This window comes from Aotus nancymaae, unplaced genomic scaffold (assembly GCF_030222135.1).
Source record: "Aotus nancymaae isolate 86718 unplaced genomic scaffold, 86718_ANA_hifiasm-v0.15.2.pri h1tg000022l_1, whole genome shotgun sequence".
Lineage (NCBI taxonomy): Eukaryota > Metazoa > Chordata > Mammalia > Primates > Aotidae > Aotus > Aotus nancymaae.
The window spans coordinates 24,515,081-24,521,346 of NW_026988435.1; positions in this window are offsets into that span (position 1 = coordinate 24,515,081).

Sequence of the window (6,266 nt, forward strand, 5' to 3'; positions counted from 1 at the left end):
GGGATCCTGGAGAATACCAGTGGATTGTCATAAAGTTAACCACATGATGAACTGAATTGTAGTTGTTCTTACCGTGTAGTTTACTGACTGAAGAAAATCAACAAATTTGTGAATCGGCATGAAACTGTCAATTTGGAAACTTTTCTTTGGTCTGTACCAATGGGTTGTGAACACAGAAAGCAACATGTTTTCAGCTGGCAAGTTTAACAATATCCTTCTATGTTTTACTTAATTGCTATATAATCTCTCTACTCTGAGTTATAATTTTACTACCAAACCCCAAGATAATCTTAATGTCCCAAAAGGCAACACCTTTGTCCACTGTATTGATGACGCAATTCTGGTAGGAATGGTTAGGCAAAAAGTAGATACACCCTAGATTTCCAGGAAAGACATATGCTTACAAGAAAATCAAAGATAAATTTGTAACACATCCTTGTGCTACTATATAATGATGTTCATTAGGTTTCACTATTTGCAGACTGTCAAGAGACACCCTCCAAATTGAAAAGCAAGTTGCTTTTAAAAAAATAGGTACAACACTGATAGTAACTGTAGATTTTTGAAGCCAAACTGCACCACATCTACAATGTCATCTGCTACCTGGGTTTATAATTTAATGTGTTGCATAAAATATATCTGTCAGGAGCTCAGTTGAGCAGGGAGAGAGAAAGAATTAAGTTGTCAGGTATTGGAATAACTGATTAAAGCAAGACAAAAATGAGAGAGTTAAGTTTTAAATCAGTGACTACGAAGCTTTGGTAAGATTCTAAATCCAGGGAACATGCCTCTTCCCCTTTGAACAGTGCTGCAGTAGAGAGTAAAGCATGAGGGCAGGCCTGGCGCGGTGGCTCACGCCTGTAATCTCAACACTTTGGGAGGCCGAGGCCGGCGGATCTCCTTAGCTCAGGAGTTTGAGACCATCCTGGGCAACATGATGAAATGCCATCTCTACTAAAATGAAAAAAAAATAGCTGAGCGTGGGAGTGCGTGTCTGCAGTCCCAGCTACGCGGGAGGCTGAAGCACAAGAATTGCTTGAACCCAGGAGGCGAAGGTTGCAGTGAGCCGAGATCGTGCCACTACTCCAGCTTGAGCGACAGAGCAAGACTCCCTACTCCCACCCCCTCACCAAAAAAAAAAAAAAAAAGATTTTTCTTTCCTTTCCCCTTACAAAGGTCTCAGCAGAGGCACCTGAAGAGGACCTCAGCCCAAGGCCTCAGACAGGGAGGAACAGGGTCAAGGGAAGTAGAATCATGTGCATGGCTGGTGAGGGGATCCTGAGTCCTTGACTACATTTCTCTTGAGAGACTGCAGTGTACTGGCTGCGCAGGGAGCATGGAGTGTGCACTGGGCAAGGCCTTTCCTCTGAGGCCTGCCAGGAAATACCTTTGCAGACGGTTAGGAGACCCCTTCCAAATTGAAAAGCAAGTTACTTTCAAAAAACAGGTACAGCATTAATAGGATACTGCAGACTTTTGTAGGTCTATAATCAGGCCTGTAAGTTTTAAACCAGGAGCCAGACTCCTCAATATAAAAAAGACAGTCATTTTAAGACAAAGTAAATTAATGGTACATCCCCATCACCAACAGAATTATCTGTTCTGTTCCCTTAGTTTCAATAATAAAACTTTTTTAGAGCCACTTTATATTTTCTTAGCTCTTTATACTTGCAAATTCATTTGTTTCTTGTTTCTTGCATGACATGAACTAGGCCATGTTGTATCACTGGAAAATGTCCATCCATCTCTAAGCCAAGGCCTCAATGTTATCTATTCACGGGAGCAATTCCTGACCTTACTAAAAAAGAAAAGTTATGTAGCTCATGCTCTGTTTTCCCTAAATGCTTTATCATAATGCTTCAGAATTTGTATAATGCCTTTCTTTAGTTGCTCAAAAATATTTCTATGTGTTCAAGCAAGGAAAAACAAAATTGTAGTATAGAATGTGAAAGATGAAAGCAATATAATATCAAGTCATTTCTAGCTTAAAATAAGATGTAAATAAAAGAAATATAGTCTATATAAACAATAATATATAAACAATAATATATAAAAATGTATATTTTTCTATATAAAAAATGTATATTTTTTCTATATAAAAAATAATATAGTCTATAAAAACAAAACCTAAACAAAAATAATGTTTTCTATATTAGTCAGTAACTAGGTTATACAGCAGTAAAATATAAACCTTGGGATCTCCCTGGCTTAACCCTATTAAGTTCTATTTCTTGCTAATCATTAGGGTTCTTCAAAGCAGGGGAAAAGAAAGCTGGAAGGTCACATACTAGATATGAATTGCCTTTGTCTAGAAATGACACATTTATTCTCAGTGTTCACTGGCCAGAACTGATCACATGATTCAAAATCTAAGGGGCATGAAAAATGGAGGAAGGAAAGAGAGCATATGGAAATTTCATAGAAGTAAAAGTTTCTGTCACGTTGGTTTATATTACTCTAGTATTTTTCTAATACTAAGAAACTAAATCATTCAATTGTTTAAATTAAATTTTATAATGTAATTCATTAAATAAAAGACATTATAGAATTATAAAAGCAAATATATTACTTTAGAATTATAAAGTAGTTGGGAATTTCAGATTTAAAATTGAGGGAGAGAAAGAAGGTGTTGGTAACATAGCATTTAAGATTTTCATTTAGTTCCCACCAGTAGTTTCAATCAAATGTTCTCGTTTGTACAAGCTAAAGTGTTGGAACAGAGCTGGATATAAACCTTTATAATACAGACTATTACATAACAAAAGCTATATTGGGAGCTCAGATTTTCTGAGGTATAAATCAAACTGTATAATTCCAGGAAACAACTAAAGGACACAGTACCATTTCTTTAGGAAAACCCAAAGTGAAATGGATATGAGTATGGGTAACTTTGTTACTTACTAGGCTCTTGATCAGACAAGTAAGTCAGCTCTCTGAGCTACATTCTTGCCATGTCAACTCTCATATAACTGCAAATTATGTCAAACTATGTGGTACAGAGTCTTTCCGAGTACTGAATAAATTAATGCCTGTAACTCACCATAGCACCATACGCAATGCTATTTTGTTAATAAGGATAAAAATTATTTAAAATTTCATCTTTAATAGTTTTAAGACAAATTTAAATGAAAATAGTGAAAAGAATCTACAATAAACACATGGTAAAATAAGAAATCATTGCTGCTTTTCACCACCAAAATAATGATAAATATATTGGAACTGAAGTTAAAGAGGTGAGAATGTGACTAGTAAATAAATCCTAAAACTTCAGCAGCAGTAATCCAATCTTACTCAGTCTTTGGAACACTAACATAAGTAAGTTAGTTTTAAAACAATAGTGGAGGCTCCCAAAATAAATATGCAGTATTAAAATTTGATATATTTATTTTCATAATACCTCAACTAAAAACATGTCATACTGTATTTAAGTTTGAAACTGTTTAAAATATGACCAAGAATACCATCTTAGTAGGCTATAATGGGTTCTTTGAGGGAATCAGTGGATACTCAGATGCATATAAAATGTGTCTCTCTCTGACCTAAGAATAGCATTTCTCTTTTAACTGAACACACACGTTTTATAATAAGCTGCAAAAAAAAAAAGAAAAGAAAGAAAGAAAGAACCTATTGAAGTAACATGGAAATCAGTTCACATTGAAAACATGTGAGTTAGAGCTTAAGCTTTTAATACGCAGCTATATAAATCAATAACATTCTTTTTAAGTTTGTCTGTGACACATTCCCTGCACATTTCTTTTTCCTATAATAAAAAAAAATCTTCATTTATATGATGCAAAATTTTGGTCATGCTTATAGGAGCATATATTGGCATCAACCAAAATATTAACTTCAGCTTTGATTTAAACTATTTGCCAAATCACAGTCTTTCCTTTAAAAGTTGAGCGGTTTGTAACTTTCAAGCCTTTTCAAATATTCTAATTTATATACAAATAAAAAGTTAGAATATGCGGTAAATGGCAGGGTGAGGTGGCTCATGTCGATAATCCCAGCACTTTGGGAGGCCAAGGTAGGCAGATCACAAGGTCAGGAGTTCGCGAGCAGCCTGCCAGCATGGTGAAACCCCATCTCTATTAAAAATACAAAAATTAGCTGGGCATGATGGCGTGCACCTATAATCCCAACTATTTGGGAGGTGGCGTCCTGCTGTAATCCCAGCTACTCGGGAGGTGGCACGTGCCTGTAATCCCAGCTACTTGGAAGGCTGAGGCAGGAGAATCATTTGAACCTGGGAGGCAGAGGTTGCTGTGAGCTAAGATTGTGCCAGTGTACAGCCTGGGCGACAGAGGGAGGCTTCATCTCAAAAAAAAAAAAAAAAAATTAAAAAAGAATATGCAGTCAGTAAACTAGTTCAGTCAGAGTAAGTTTGTAGTCTGATATTAGCCTGAGCTGATGTACTCACTGTGCTGAGTCAATGAGTTTTCACCCAGGACCAGTATCTTGCAGCTATACTAAAGCTGATTTCTATCTCCTCCCCAACTGTTTCAAATATATTTTTACAGATATGTTTTAGAAAAGGGATATAGCATTTTGTGATAACTTTTTTAAAAACTTTGCCTTGATAATCAGAAAGGCAATAAAATAAGGATTCATTTATTCGGTTGTTGGGACAAATTCAAGCATAATTCTGTCTAGATTGATAAGGAACCAAGTTCCATTGTCTCAGGAAATATGTTTACAAAAATTTCCAAATGTAGAGTTTTGAGAGTGATAGAATCTTAGTTCGTCTACTTCCCACTATGATAATACTGGAATAAAGAGTACACAGGAATTGCTAAAATTAGAAAGCCACTGAGAATTATTTGCTTTGCTTTGAAATGCTGAGGAGTGCTGAAAGATTGTACTTTTCAGGCGGAAGTTATGTGGCTGTGTCTTTGACAACAGCAATGATCAGAGGAAAATCTGAGAGACTTACGGTTTTGCTAAGGTTTCATTGCCAATTGACTGACAGTTGTGCAGTCATCTTGTATGCGGAATGGGAGTAAATTTGGGTGTCCAAGGCCCTAGACAACTTAATGTTGGTCTGTTGTTTTAGAATAAGTAGTTATCTTCATTCACCTAATAGAAGATTGTTTTGGGGATGTTGAGTTTGGTTTAAGAAGAGATGTCCTTGTGAAAGAGATTTTATTCTGCTTTTTGTTGAACTTCTTATATCTAACTGATGGCTTTCAAGAAGAAATTCTTAAAAGAAAAGTGACAAAGTTTATTTAACATATGTAATCATCATAAGAATAAAATTATTTAGATTAATAGCAGAAACTTCAAGCATGTCTATATATCTACATATACATAAAATATTATTATAATACCTGATGATTAAAATTCAGGTGATGGTGAAAATTAATTTTTCATTGCCAAACTAGTTTTGCATAAAAATACAACTATAAAATCTTTTAGTTTTACTTCGAAGGAGAAATTATTTATTATTGAATACTTTAAAATTTTTAGTCTACCAGATATTGCCATCTGCCAAAATCAATTCAGATTTACATTTTAGCATTTAGCTGGGTTAAATTTCAGCTGATAAAATTAGTATTAATGTGGTTAAAATTTCATTATTTTTTGAAATGATAAACTATAGTTATTAGGAGTAGAAATGTAACTTACAAATTAAAATACATAAATATATAGTTTATTATCTTAAAAGCAGTATTCTGAACCTTAAATATTCTTACTGCCTATATTAATAAGGTCAAGCATTAATGTCATAACTAAAGTAAAAAAGAAATATCTAATATACTATGCATTTATGGAATAGTCTATCATAATTTAATGAATCCAAATTCTATAAAATTTTTCATGTACAGTTAAAAACACAATAACTTTGATAAATTATTCTCTAGGTAGCTATATATTTATTGATTTTGTTAAAAGTGTATTGAAAAACTGGATTTCTGGGAGATGTCAAATGAATTCACAAAGAACACACTTAAGAATCACTTGTCCAAAACTTGGAAATATTACCCCAAAATTGTCACACTAGAGAATGAAAGGAAAAAATAAATTTGATAAAATGTAGCTTTTTTATTAAAAAGTATTTAGAATTATTTTATTAAGCAAGAAGTGTAAAATTTTTTTACTACTTGATTACATTTTGAATATTTCTCATCTTATATTTTAAACATGTTAATACTATGACTTTTATTAAAAATCACAAAAATTGTCTTTGGAATAGCAGCAAAATTTAATGCAAAGTAGATTAAATAAAGAGTGAAACAATTTTGTTTTCTAGACCTGAAGTCCAGTTC